Source organism: Oncorhynchus kisutch, unplaced genomic scaffold (genome assembly GCF_002021735.2).
Source record: "Oncorhynchus kisutch isolate 150728-3 unplaced genomic scaffold, Okis_V2 scaffold756, whole genome shotgun sequence".
NCBI classification, from domain to species: domain Eukaryota; kingdom Metazoa; phylum Chordata; class Actinopteri; order Salmoniformes; family Salmonidae; genus Oncorhynchus; species Oncorhynchus kisutch.
Window position 1 is genome coordinate 1 of NW_022262701.1, and position 14729 is coordinate 14729.

The 14729-nt window shown below is 49.2% G+C and overlaps 3 non-coding genes across 3 annotated transcripts; all 3 read left to right on the plus strand.

The window, feature by feature from the left end:
- Positions 1-1060: 1060 nt before the first annotated feature.
- LOC116361868 (U2 spliceosomal RNA) lies at positions 1061-1255 on the plus strand. Its single transcript, XR_004207665.1, has one exon. It is a non-coding gene; the product is annotated as a U2 spliceosomal RNA (small nuclear RNA).
- A 384-nt stretch (positions 1256-1639) lies between these two features.
- Positions 1640-1756, plus strand: LOC116361866 (U5 spliceosomal RNA). Its single transcript, XR_004207664.1, has one exon. It is a non-coding gene; the product is annotated as a U5 spliceosomal RNA (small nuclear RNA).
- Positions 1757-9235: 7479 nt separating this feature from the next.
- On the plus strand, positions 9236-9352 carry LOC116361864 (U5 spliceosomal RNA). Its single transcript, XR_004207662.1, has one exon. It is a non-coding gene; the product is annotated as a U5 spliceosomal RNA (small nuclear RNA).
- The last annotated feature ends 5377 nt before the right edge of the window (positions 9353-14729 follow it).

Genomic DNA, 14729 nt, shown 5'->3' on the forward strand with positions numbered 1-14729 from the left:
TGCAGTGAAGTGGAGCAGAAGGCATACTGAGTGCCAGGAGGGTTGCTCTGTATGGATCACAGGGCTTTATACAGGACCTTGGTGGCTAAGCGGGGTCCTGTCAGAGTCTATGGGGTGGGGCCGGAGGTGTGGAAGGCGATTCAGCAGAAGGGTCTCTCTAATAGGTTGAAGGATCCTAAATGTTTATGTTTACATAGGCGTCTGCCAGTTAGGGAGGTCCTTTACAGACACGGCCTGTCAAATCAAATCAAATTTTTTTTATAGCCCTTCGTACATCGCTGATATCTCAAGTGCTGTACAGAAACCCAGCCTAACCCCCAACAGCAAGCAATGCAGGTGTAGAAGCACGGTGGCTAGGAAAACTCCCTAGAAAGGCCAAAACCTAGGAAAAACCTAGAGACGAACCAGGCTATGTGGGGTGGCCAGTCCTCTTCTGGCTGTGCCGGTGGAGAATATACAGAACATGGCCAGGATGTTCAAATGTTCATAAATGACCAGCATGGTCGAATAATAAGGCAGAACAGTTGAAACTGGAGCAGCAGCACAGTCAGGTGGAAGTTGAAACTGGTCAAAGGTCAAGGTATGCCCAAGGGAGGGGTGTAAAGCCGAGGAGACGCTCCGGCACACTTTTTGGGAGTGCTCCTTTGCCAGGAGGGTTGGGGGGATTTGGGCTCTTTCTTCCAGGTGTTGGGGATTCTATCTTTTGATGCAATTATGTTGGGGCGGGGTTTGGGGATAAGGAGCGGTAGGGGTTTTTTTTAATTTGACTCCTGATTTCCTTGGGGAAGACGGCTCTGTGGGATTCAAGGGTGGTTTTGGTTAAATCCAATGTGGATTGGGGAGTGGGTGGAGTGGTCAGTAGGGTTAGAGCTGATCTAAGGAAAAGGTTTGAATTTGATGTGGACAAATACGGCTTCCATGCCTCTAAGGAGCGCTGGAAGTACCTTTATGAATAAGAGGCCTTTTGTCTGGCCAAAGTGTATTTTCTATCTGATTGTGTTGGTTTTGTCCATGTATTGAAAATGTCCAGTATTTGGAAAATGTGAAGTGTTTAAAATGAATGGTTTGGTTTAAAAAATAAATGAAATAAAAATAAAAATAAATCTGTTCTTATCAGTTTAATATCTGATACGTCCCCATCGGGGGACTACATATTAAATGGATTTTTCGAACAGGGAGTCGGAAATGGGGCTTGCTCCGTCCGCTCCACGCATCGACCCGGTATTGCAGTACCTCCGGGAACGGTGACAACACTTTCTCCCGTTGTCAGGAAAAATACTCATTCACAAAGCTATGTAAAAGCTAGCTTAGCTTAGCTTAGCTTAGCTTAGCTAGCTAGCAGAAGAAAAAGGAAAGAAACATTCAAACTGAAAAAAGGGGCGAAGCGCCCTTCAATGGGGTCCCCCGTTTCCTGCCATTTACTTTATAAAATTAAATAAAAAAATTGGGCCAGGATAGTGGTGTGTGTGTGTGTGTGTCTCTCTGTCTCTGTCTCTCTCTGTCGCTGTGCCTCTGTGTCTGTGACCTTTCTTTTTATCCACAGGCCCTCGAAAACTTGAGTGGGTTCCGGGAGCACCCGCGGGAACCCGGCCTACAGTGCACAGAGTGTGTCTCGGGCCCCCGACCTCTGACTTCCATATGACTCTGGTTTCTCTTCATTACGCACAAGCCTTCGCCTTTTACTAAAGACTTCCGTGGAGGAGGAACACTTACGAGCTCAACGTATTTTTGGAGTGGCTTGCTTCTTGCAGAGCCCTGTATCTTGTTTCAAGAGAAATTGACATAGATGAGCCAGGATAGTGACTTAAAGACGCATTTAGCGACTTTTTACAAAAAACACCTGCCTGCCTGTCAATAGCCGGGGGAAATGGTGGGTGGGTGGGATTGGAGGAGCCGGCTCTTGCCAACCCACCCGCTGAGGTCTGTCGAGACCCCCGGGGGGCCCGGCGGTTGCAGGGTTCCATTTGTGGCTTATCGCTTCTCGGCCTTTTGGCTCAGATCAAGCTTGTCACCGAGGTGTCCCAAAGCCGCTGAGCCAGGAGGTCGAAGGCCGGAGGGAGGAAAAGATAAATCCATTTCTAATTGTTGCGGCGGGAACTTGGATTTACCGCCATTTTCCGTGAGGAGATGGCCAATAACAGCGCCGGGTCGGTCCCCAGGACCGGACTGAAAATACGATCAGGTTTGCTTGGAAGAAGGAAGAGGAAACGAGAATGCCAGGGATTCGTTTGAGAGGCCGTGCTGATGGGAGCCCTGAAGCTAAGAGTGTCCGAAGAGATGTGTCTGCAGGGAAATGCTATGGAGGAGGCATACGACGTGACTCTTCACACAGAAGGTATGTGTGATGTGGTGATGGATAGAGCAAAAGCGGCGGCGGCTGGGGAGAGGCCTATGTCATCCTTTGACATAACGTGCCTGGCAAAGACAAACTTCGGACGATCAATGTACATATGTACAATCCGCATGTGGCGGACATTGCAATAAGAGCGTTCCTGGGCGGGTATTGTGATTGTACGTCGGGGGCAAGTACATGAAGGACTCGTTTGGGTTCTGGAATGGCCGCGGCCAGTTCCAGGTATTGCTGAGGCCAGATAAGGAAGGTTTCGACGGCTTCCTCCATCCCCCGGCAGTCTTTTCACTGGGCTCAGACAGGGGGATGCTGTTCTTACACCCGTCAACCCCCGTTTTGTAAGAAATGTAGGGAGTATGGGCACGTCACGGCTGCCTGCAGTGTGGGGAAATGCCGATTTGCAAATCGGCGGGAGCATGAGGCAAAGGACTGTAGGGAGCCGAAGGAGTGGCCCACGGGTGTGGTAGTAGGCTGCACCTGTTCCGGGATTGCCCGTCCCGTCGGGCAGTCATATGCCGAGGCGGGCGGCAGGGAGGAAGGACCCTGGGTCTAGGGAGGAGTGCCCAGAGATGGAAGAGCAGGACAGACCTTCCCCACCAACACGTCCTCCAATTACCAACATCAGGAAGGAATTGGCGTCAGGGCCTCCAGCAGACGGGAGGAAGGGGCCTGTTATCCAGCAGCCAGAGGTGGAGGAGGTTGGGGGCAGCAACGGAGGAGCTGGGGTCCTCACTGGATGAGGTGGAGGGGCTAGGGGCCCTAGTAGAAATGGTGGAGAATCTACCGGTATTGGGATCAAGGGCAGGGGAAGAGGCCTCCACCTCCATTATGTTGCTCCCACCCAGGCAGGATAGAGAGGAGATGTCGGGCGAGGGGGCAATCATAGAGCTGGAGATGGACCCTTATGGACCCTTATGAAGGAAAGAAGAGAAGGGTGAAGCGGAAGAATGAGGTGAAGGGTGGAGGGGAATTTGGGGGAGGGGGCGGGCAAGCGAGCAATGGGGAAACAAGGCAGTGGCACTGAAGAGTCCCCCATTGGACTTGCATGACTCATCTCAGCCCCTAGAGGATATTAACAGTTCGATAGCAACTCTGTCTATGCCCCTAGGGGAAGAGGGGCTGCAGGAGGTTTCCGGGAACCCGGAAGCCTGTGTCCCAAACCCAATCCCGGCATCATGGGCAGATGACATGGGGGCAGGGGGAAACAGGGTGAGCCTAGTGGGTGGCGAACAGGGGGCCTTTCCTGAAGAGGACCTGTATTCGTCAAACGAGGGGAGCATCTTTGCATCCCTGTCGGATGAGATGGAGCAGGGGAGCATCGGGTGAGCCTCCTGTTTTGTTTTTGGGGATTTAGGATAATAGTATTTTTGTTCCCTTATGGATACAATCACTTTTGTTAGTGTAAATGTAAGGGGGTTGAGGGATAGGGTTAAATGAAGGGCGGTTTTTAGTTATTTAGAGGGTGTGGGGTTTGATTTTTGTTTTTTACATTAGCTTCACCTAAGGGATAGAGGGGATGTTGTGAGGTTTAAGAGGGAGTGGGATAAGGGGGAATCAGTTTGGGGTATAGGGGGGTTCACTCTTTGGGGGTAGGGATTTTGTGTGGGCATAGGGATGTTAAGGTTGAGGATTCTTTTGTCGTTATGCAAGGGAGGGTTTTAGGGGTGGATGTCACATTAAGGGATTGCAGGTATAGATTAGTTGGGGTGTACGGGCCACAGGTGGCGGCAGACAGAAGGGAGATGGTGGACTGTCTGACGCCCCTGTGTGCCACAAATAGGCAGTTGGTGATAGGGGGAGATTTTAATATAGATTTAGGGATAGGGGGTATAGCAGTGCAGGCGCCATCACCGGGCTATTGGCTTGCCATGGTCTGGTTGATGGCGGCCTGCACACTACTCCGGCAATGGTCGGTCCTACATGGCGCAACTCCAGGGGGGTTGCGCGGAGGCTCGACTACATTTTTCTATCCAGGTCTTTGGGTCAGTTGTCTGGTCGGCTGTTGCCTGTCTTCTTTTCAGATCACGACGGGGGTGCTCCTGCAGGTGAGTTCTCCAGTCTGCCTCTTCGGGAGGGGGGACTGGAAATTAGATCGGGAAGTGCTGGATGAGCAAGCTTTCGTTAATGCCTTTATTGGTGTGTTTCGGGGGCTTGAAGGCCTCCGGTCCATGTGCGAGGGGGGTGTTAGAGTGGTGGGACTTAGTCAAGGTAAGGATTAGGGTCTTTATTATAGGATATTGTAAGAGGAGAAAAAGGGAGGAAAGGAGGGAGGTGGATCATATCCAAAGGTTGCTCGAGTATGAGGCAGGCAACCTCGGCGGGTCGGTCGACTGGGAGAGATCCACTGCCCTGAAGGCGCAACTCAGGGAGCTGCAGGAGCGGAAGGCTCGAGCTTTCCTGGAGCGTGCGCATAGTGGCTTTTTAGAACATAACGAGACTTGTTCCGCTATGTTCTTTAAGTCGGTTAGGGCCAGGCAGAGTAGGAAGTTAATGCATGGAGTTAGAGAAGAAGATGGTAGTATAGTAAGTAAACCAGAGGAGATGGTCAGGGTGACAACTGAGCATTTCCGTTTGGGAGGGAAACCTTTGCCAGAACCATTTTAATCGGGATTCTCAAGTTGGAGGTCAAAGACGTTTTGTGTCTTCAGGGGAACCCGAGTGAGGTTTCGTTTGATGTAACATTTCATACGGAAGAGAAGCACGATAAGGTTCTGAAGATGGCGAGAGAGACGGGGAAAACTAAGCCGATGTGCAATTATGAAGTGACCAGCCTAGGAAAAAACAGTTTTAGGCTGGTCACTGTAAATATGTACAATCCTCATGTGACAGAAGAAGATGTGAGGGCCTTTCTGGGGAGGTATATGGACAAGGTATCCTCAGGAAGGCTCCAAAGGGACTCCCTGGGCTTCTGGAACGGGAGGAGAGGGTTCCAGGCATTGCTCAGGGAGGACCCAAAGGGACGGGATGGATACCTCCATCCTCCCGCAATGTTCTCCCTGGGGGCTGACAAGGGGACGTTGTTACTATGCACGTCAGCCCCCGTTCTGCAGGCGCTGTATGGCCTATGGTCATATCCTCGCCTCGTGCAGCACGAAGAAGTGCAGAATTTGTGGATCTGCTGAGCACGAGGCGAAGGAGTGTGACGAACCAAAGGCGTGCCACGGGTGTGGCTCGTCAGCACACCTGTGGCGGGAGTGCCCGGTTCGTCACAGGTCATACGCGTCTGCAGCTGGGGGGGAGCAGGAGCGGGCGATGGAGGAAGAAGAGGAGGAACAGGAAGGACGTCTCCGGACCAGGGCATGGGCCCAGAGGGGAAGCAAGGAGAGGCAGCAGGAGGAAAGGGGATAGACACTGGAGCTGAAGAAAAGGATGAAGAAAGAAAGAGAGTGGAGGAGCGAGAGAGAGCAATAGTGGAGGACGTGCCGGTGGCGGGGACTGTGGATGGGGGGGAGGGGGTGGGAAAGGGGGGGAGGGATTGGGGGGATAGCATGTCAAATTTCCTCGGGGAAGAAATGTTGGAGATGGTGGAGGAGTTAAGGGGGTATGTATTTCTCCGTTACCCCCGTTACCTCCAACGCCGAGGAAGAAGAAGGGGAAGAGGAGGGTGAGCTTGACAGGCAGTGAGAGGGAGGGGGGTGAGGAGGGGGGAGGGGGGGAGGGAGCGGTAAAGAGGGTGATGGGGGAGGGCAGGGTTTCCTTGGCCTCTCTTTTTTCAGAGGCTCCTAATCAGGTGGGGGAGGGTGTTTCCCGGGATGTGGCTCTGGGTGGTTTGTCGGGGGGGGGGGTCTCAACTCCTGTCTGGGGAGTTGGGGTCTCCTACTCCCAGCCTGGAGGTATACGGGGAGGGGGGAAGGGAGGGTGTTGGCGTGGAACCCAGGATGCGGAGGCCCAACACACTGCCTGCATCCTGGGTTGGAGGGATGGAGGAGGACGGGGGGACGTCAGGTGAGGAGAGGACGTCCCCGCAGGTGATCGACCAGGGGAGCATCGGGTGAGTCTCCTGTTTTTGTTTGGTTTGGGTTTATTTGTTGAGGGTTATTGTTGTTAATTATTAAATGAATTTTTCTGTTAAATTGTTTAGTTTAAATGTAAGGGGGTTGAGGGATTGTATTAAAAGGAGGGCGGTATTTAGGTTTTTAGAGGGTGTGGGGTTTGATTTTTGTTTTTTACAGGGAGGTTCACCTGAGGGATGGTGGGGATGTGGCTAGATTTAGGAGGGAGTGGGATAAGGGGGAATCCTTTTGGGGCATAGGAGGGGTGCACTCAACAGGAGTAGCGATTTTGTGTGGGAATAGAGAGGTTAAGGTAGAGAGCACATTTGTTGTAATGCAGGGTAGAGTATTGGGGATAGATGTGAAGTATAGAGAAGTTAGATATAGGTTAATTGGGGTGTATGGACCACAGGTGGCGGCAGACAGGAGGGAGATGGTGGACTGTCTGGCGCCCCTGTGTGTTACAAACAGGCACTTGGTGATAGGAGGGGATTTTAATATAGATTTAGGGGTAGGTGGTGATAGTAGTGCAGGCGCCATCACTGGGCTAATGGCTTACCATGGTCTGGTTGATGGTGGCCTGCACGCTACTCCGGTAATGGTCGGTCCTACATGGCGCAACTCCAGGGGGGTTGCGCGGAGGCTCGACTATATTTTTGTAGCCAGGTCTTTGGGTCAGTTGTATGGGCGGCTGTTGCCTGATTTCTTCTAGGATCACGATGGGGTGTTCCTGCAGGTGGTGTCGCCAGTCTGCCTCTTCGGTAGGGGGTACTGGAAGTTAGACCGGGATATATTGGAGGAGGAGGCTTTCGTTGACGCATTTTTTTGTTTCTTTTGAAGGCCCATGTGCGAGGGGGTGTTAGAGTGGTGGGATTTAGTTAAGGTGAGGATTAGGGCTTTTATAATAGGATATTGTAAAAGGAAAAAGAGGGAGGAAAGGAGGGAGGGGGATCGTATCCAAAGGTTAATTGAACTTGAGTACGAGGCAGGCAACCTCGGCGGGTCGATTGACAGGGAGAGATTCGCAGCCCTAAAGGCGCAGCTCAGGGAGCTGCAGGAGCAGAAGGCTCGAGCTTTCCTGGAGCGTGCGCATAGTGGCTTTCTAGAACATAATGAGACTTGTTCCGCTATGTTCTTTAAGTCGGTTAGGGCCAGGCAGAGTAGGAAGTTAATGCATGGAGTTAGAGAAGAAGATGGTAGTATAGTAAGTAAACCAGAGGAGATGGTCAGGGTGACAACTGAGCATTTCCGAGGTTTATTTAAGGAAAGGGTAATAGATGTAGAGCAGGGAAATGAGTTTTTAGAACACTTGTCCCGGCGGTTGCCGGAGGACGTTAGAGATGCGATGGAGGCTCAGATCTCCCTTGAAGAGGTTGAGAGCGCCCTCAGGAGGATGGGTAAAGGGAAGGTGCCTGGGATGGATGGTCTACCGGCCGAGTTTTACCTCAAGTTTTGGGGTATACTTGGACCGGTGGTACTCGAAGTCTTGAAGGCCATCCTTGAGACAAGGGTCCCAGGGGGATCAATGGCTGTTGGTGTGCTGTCACTTCTGTACAAGAAGGGGGACGCAACAGACCTTGGCAACTGGCGGCCATTGACCATGCTGTGTGTAGACTACAAGTTGCTTGCAAAGGTCTTAGCAGACCGGTTGCGCACAGCCCTTCCCTACGTCGTCCATGAGGATCAGACGTGCGGGGTAGAGGGACGCTCAATTAGATGGAACCTTCAGTTGATAAGGGACTCCATCGCCTGGGTTGAAGATAGAGGTCTGCCTTTAATGGTAGCAGCGCTTGATCAGGCGAAAGCCTTTGATCGCGTGAATAGATCCTTTCTATTCAGGGTATTAGGTAGATTAGGATTTGGGGAGAAGTATATAGGATATGGGAGGGAGTGCAGGCGCGGGGCCTGGACAACAGGCTCAAAGACCTGAATTGGTTGAGCCTCCATAAGTGCTTGCCGGTACGTTCCATCATGTACCGGCATAGCTTGGCGCGATCCCCCACCTGCCCAAGATCTGCTTGTGGCAGGGAGGAGACCGTGCGCCATGTCTTTTGGGACTGTGCCTTTGCCGGAGTGGTATGGGCTAGGGCACGGGTGTTGATAGGTTTGGTCAGAAGCGATTTAGTTGTGACGTGGGCTAGGTTAGAAAGAGATGTAGGGAGAGCGAGGGGAACAGATAGGGATAGGTTTCTGCTCTGGCTTCTCATGAGCCTCTTTAAACGGGGGCTGTGGGAAGCCAGGCAGGAATTGGTAAAGACAGGGAGAGATTGGGGGGTGGAAGGGATAGTGAGGAGGGTGGAAGGAGATCTAAGGGGGAGGATGAAGCGGGAGGAGAGGAAGTGGGGGCAGCATGCGGCACGGGAGAGGTGGAAAGGGGGTTGGGAGTGTTAGATTGAGGGTTGTAAAGGGTTAGATCAGGGTAGGAGAGAAAGGGCAAGGGTTAGGTATTGGTTAGGTATGAAGGGGAGGGACGATGCTCCCCTGAGTTTTTTGGTTTGGTTTGTGGGTTTTTGTTAATTAAAAATGCCATTATTTGAGTTTGAAAGAAAAGTATGATTTTGAGTTGTATTAATGAATGGCATTAAATATATGTTTAATATCTGATACGTCCCCCATAGGGCGAAGCGCCTTTCAATGGGGTCCCCCGTTTCCCGCCATTTTACTTTAAAAATAAAAATAAAAATAAAAATTGGGCCAGGATTGTGTGTGTGTGTGTGTCATTGTGTGTGTCTCTGTCTCTCTGTCTGTGTCTCTCTCTCTCTCTCTCTGTGTCTGTGACCTTCTTTTCATCCACAGCCCTCAAACTTGGAAGAGTGGGTTCCGGGAGCACCCGCGGGAACCCGGCCTACAGTGCACAGAGTGTGTCTCGGGCCCCCGACCTCTGACTTCCATATGACTCTGGTTTCTCTTCATTACGCACAAGCCTTTCGCCTTTTACTAAAGACTTCTGTGGAGAGGAACACTTACGAGTTCAACGTATGTTTGGAGTGGCTTTGCTTCTTGCAGAGCCCGGTATCTTGTTTCAAGAGAAATTGACAGATGTGCCAGGATAGTGACTTAAAGACGCTACCTGACATGATGACTCCTTGCTGTCCCCAGTCCACCTGGCCATGCTGCTGCTCCAGTTTCAACTTCCACCTGACTGTGCTGCTGCTCCAGTTTCAACTGTTCTGCCTTATTATTTTTCGACCATGCTGGTCATTTATGAACATTTGAACATCTTGGCCATGTTCTGTTATAATCTCCACCCGGCACAGCCAGAAGAGGACTGGCCACCCCACATAGCCTGGTTCCTCTCTAGGTTTCTTCCTAAGTATTGGCCTTTCTAGGGAGTTTTTCCTAGCCACCGTGCTTCTACACCTGCATTGCTTGCTGTTTGGGGTTTTAGGCTGGGTTTCTGTACAGCACTTTGAGATATCAGCTGATGTACGAAGGCTATATAAATACATTTGATTTGATTTGATTAGCGACTTTTTACAAAAAACACCTGCCTGCCTGTCTGTCTGTCTGTAGCCGGGGAAACGGTGGGTGGGTGGGATTTGGAGGAGCCGGCTCTTGCCAACCCACCCGCTGAGGTCTGTCGAGACCCCCGGGGGCCCGGCGGTTGCAGGGTTCCATTTGTGGGTTATCGCTTCTCGGCCTTTTGGCTCAGATCAAGCTTGGTACCGAGGTGCCCCAGAGCTCGCTGAGCCAAAAGGTCGAAGGTAGGATAGGAGGGAGGGTTTTTAAAAAGGATTTAGCGGTTTTTTTGAACCTATTGTCCTTTATTTTTCAGCTTCTGTCTAAAGAGAGCTTTTTTTGGAAGAATGGAGCAACAGAAAAAAGAACGGGCAGTACCTACCATCGGGTTGGCTAACACGGTGAGATTTTCATGGATTGAAAAGGAGAAGGAGCCATGGGGGAGAGAGACTTTCGGGAGGAATATCGTGATGGGCTACCTAAAACTGCAGTTCAAGGATGTTCTCTGTCTGCAGGGGAACCCATTAGAGAAGGCTTTTGACGTGACGTTATACACGGAGGAGAGACATGACGGAATAATGAAGAAGGTGAGGGCGGAGAAAGAAGAAGGACCCCTGTGCCATTACGCGGTGACCAGCCTGGCAAGGAACAACTTCAGGGTGGTCACCGTAAACATGTACAATCCGCATGTGAAGGATGAGGAAGTGAGGGCCTTTCTGGGGAGATACATGGACAATGTCTCCTCAGCGAGGTACCTCAGGGACTCCCTGGGTTTCTGGAACGGGAAGAGAGGTTTCCAGGTGTTACTCAGGGAGTCCCCGAAGAGTGTGGATGGCTACCTCCATCCTCCGGCGATGTTCTCCCTGGGGGCTGACAGGGGGACGTTGTATTATGCACGTCAGCCCCCGTTCTGCAGGCGTTGTATGGCCTACGGCCATATCCTGGCCTCGTGCAACACCATGAAGTGTCGTTTCTGTGGATCGGGAGAGCACGAGGCCAAGGATTGTGACGAGCCAAAGGCTTGAGTTGAGTTTGAGTTTATTTTTACAGGGACAGTGCACATTAATCAACGTTTCAGTAAAAGTGCCGGTTTTAGCCAGCCGGCTAATTTTCAACCGCAGTCCCTGGGCAGGTTATTAAAAACAATTACAATATAGACAATAGCAACATAGAACAAGCAAGACATAGCAATATAGGACAAGCAAGACATAGCATACAGACAGAGCAACATAGGACAAGCAAGACGTAGCATACAGACAGAGCAGCATAGAACAAAAAGCAGCAAGTCAATATTCATAAAAGCAACAAAGTGTTTCCACACCTCACAAGCTACAGACAACATGGAGAGCGGCAACACACAGCTAGGGACCATGTTCACAAATCTGATTGACCTTTAGCCATGTCTTCAAGCATTTTGTGAAAGTGTGATATGTGGTGCAGTTGTGTGTCTGATGGCAGTGTATTCCAGACATGGGAAGCTCTCACAGAGAATGCAGATTTAATAAAGGTGCTTTTCCTTAGGGGAACTATACAGTCACCTCTCATGGCAGACCTTGTGGATCTGCTGCCATATGTCTGGGTTTTCTGTTTAACAAAAATATTGAGTGGAGGGGGAGCCAGGCCATTAAGGATCTTGAATACAAGACATGCGTCTGTGTATTGCACAAGATTTTCCCAACTCAAGAGCTCATGCTTTCTAAGGATGTGACAATGATGATGGCTATTGGGCTTCCTATCAAGCACTTTGAGAGCCTGTTTGTAGACAGACTGAATAGGTTTTAATGTTGTACAGCAAGCTTGGGCCCAACTAGTCAAGCAGTATGTTAAGTGGGGGAGTATCATAGATTTGAAGTACAGTTTTGCTACCTCTGTAGTCAAACAATTTCGTATAAATCGGAAATTAGCTAGGTTGAATTTGGTTATTTGAATTACCTTTTTCACATGCTTTTTAAAAGAGAGGTTGGAATCAAGTATGATGCCAAGGTACTTCAAATCAGATACCACCTGGAGCTTCTCCCCTGACACATAGACATCTGGCTCAGTAGCATCTGTTGCCCTCTTTGTGAAGAACATGCAAACAGTTTTTTTCACATTGAGATGCATACACGAGTCACTGAGCCACTTTGTAACCTGGACCATTACAGTAGTGAGTTCTTGTGCAGCTTGTTGTTTGCTCTTTGCATGCACATATATCACTGTATCATCTGCATACATTTGAACTTCAGACCCAGTACAGACAGAAGGCAGATCATTAATGTACAGGCTGAACAGGAGGGGCCCCAGTATTGACCCTTGGGGCACGCCCACATCATAGCTACGAGTGGGCGACAGCTCATTGCTCACTCTGACACACTGAGTTCTGCCTTCAAGGTATGATTTCATCCATCTCAAGGCATCAGGGGAAAAGTTGAACTTGGACAATTTTGTGATGAGAATCTCATGGTTAACAGTATCAAAAGCCTTTCCTCCAGAAACACAGCCCCAACAGCACACCCTTTGTCCATCTTGGACTTCACATTTTCCAGAAGAAAGCAGTTGGCCGTTTCTGTGGAGTGTTTCGCTCTGAAGCCAAACTGCATGGAGTGTAATGTGAAGGGGCTGTTGTTGAGGTGGGCAATCAGTTGTTCTGCTACACACTTTTCAACAACCTTTGACACCACATGTAATATACTAATGGGCCTGTAGTTACTCACGTTAGCAGGGTCGCCTGATTTAAAGATGGCCGTTATTATGGCCGACTTCCATACCCTTGGAAACACACCGAGACCGATAGATGTGTTGGTGACCTTAGTAATGGGGCCAATGAGTGACTCTTTGTAGTTTTTAAGAAAGGTAGAGTCCATCCCAAACACATCTTTGGCTTTAGAGTTCTTTAGTGAGCTAATCACCTTGTTCACCTTTGACTCAGAAACCTCCCTTATGATGAAGACAGGTTGAGTGTCGTTCACTAGCACTGAGCCCAAGAAACCAGTGGAGGGGTTCTGTGTCAGTACCCTGACAGAGTCAATAAAGTAGGAATTGAAGGCTATTGCTATTTCGACTGCATCCTGTGTTAGATTGTTATTCACCATGATTTCTAGTCTTTTTGCAGTGTTACTATTGTCTTTCCCTGTTAACTTTTTTAGATTCTCCCATATCAATTTAGAATTTCCCTTTGCTTCACCAATTATGTTAATAAAAAAGTTTGCCTTGGCCTGTCTGATTTCTTTCATCACCTTATTTCTCAACATGGTAAACCTACGTTTGTCATGCTCTAATTTAGATTTTAGGGCTATCTTTAGAGCATAATCTCGTTCTTTCATCAATTTCCAGATTTCTCCATTTAGCCAAGGAAGAGTGCTCTTTTGGCCAGGTTTGGATTTGATTTTCTTTAGGAAGCCATTTATTGTAGTCTGGATTGTGGATAGAAAAACCTGACTATCAGCTTCCACGTCTGTATAGGACAAGAGATCATTCCAGTTTATTCCCTTAATTGCTTTTTCAAAATAGTTTAATTCACTCTTAGGTATTCTGAGTTGATCCGGCTTTCTAACAGTAGAGAGGTTAAACCTGCTCTTAGACAGCTTTCTGGCTATAAGTGTCAGATTATGATCAGACAGCCCAGTAACCATATTGAATGATTTAGTCACTCTCTCTGGTTTATTACTGAACACCAAATCAATCTGTGTTTTAGAGCAACAAGTCACCCTGGTCGGCCCTTTAACTAGCTGTGTAAGGTCAAAGGTATTAGTGATCCGTTTGAGGGTTTTCCTACAACACTTGTCTTCATAATTAATGTTAAAATCTCCCATTAAGATGACCTCTTTCCCAAAATCACATTCCCTAAGCATGGTATTAAACTGATCAAAAAACACACTTTTGGTGGAAGGTGGCCTATACATTCCAATGAGGGTAAAAGACATTTGGGGAGACAGTGTAACGTTCAGGCCGATACATTCTAGTTCATTATCACATGACCACTCAATTTGTTTACATCGGATACGTTCTTTAATGTAAATCATCACACCCCCTCCTCTTCCTTCAATCCTGTCTCTCCTGAAAACATTGTAGCCAGGCACAATAAAAGCAGCATATGGAGAGTGTTTATGGAGCCATGTCTCTGAGAGGCAGAGAAAGTCAAGGTTGGAGTCTGTGAGTAGATGTTGAATTTGATGACTTTTTGGAATGACACTACGAATGTTCAAGTGCCCCCCTAGTAGTCCCTTGGGCTTAGCTCGTGGGTCCCAGATGACTCGAGAGTGATTGACACATTGAAAAAAGTTACATTTTCTGTGTTGTTTTCTGACGGCTGGGTTTAGGCCGTTTTGTTCCGTTTTGATTAGGGGCAGTTCGGTAGCGCAATTAACAATCCCTCCCGCCTGCACTTGATGCGGGGAACTAATTCAAATAGCTTGCGTACCAGAAGCAGAGTCAGGGATCGCATATAGCGACTCTGGTATGTTTGAAGAGTCAAAATCTATCCTGGAGCCGGGTGAGTCGAGAGAAACCATAGGACCATAGCACTCACCCACCTCTACAGGGGCGACGACCAGTGGACGAGGCCATCCACCGCTCTCCACTCCGGTGCGTATCACTGGCTCGGTGATATTGGGCCCAGGATTGAGTTGTACATCCCCGGAGAGCAGGAGGGTAGTGAACAGGTAGTTTAACAGTGTCCGATAAATGTTGGACTTGTGTTTGTTACGCCTAAGCGGTTCAGTAGAATAAGGAGCGAGGTAGACTTGGCCATTATTCAGAACATTATGGTATGCTGTGTACTGTCCGCTCCCGTGGAACGGTGAACCAATGTGTTTGGTGTTGATATTCTCCGGTAGTAGACTGATTGTGTCATCCCAGCAAGGACGCACTGAGATTATCAGTAGAGCAGCTACATAACTGACAATCATGGCAGAGTACTGGAGATAAAACACATAATTGCGCTTTAACTC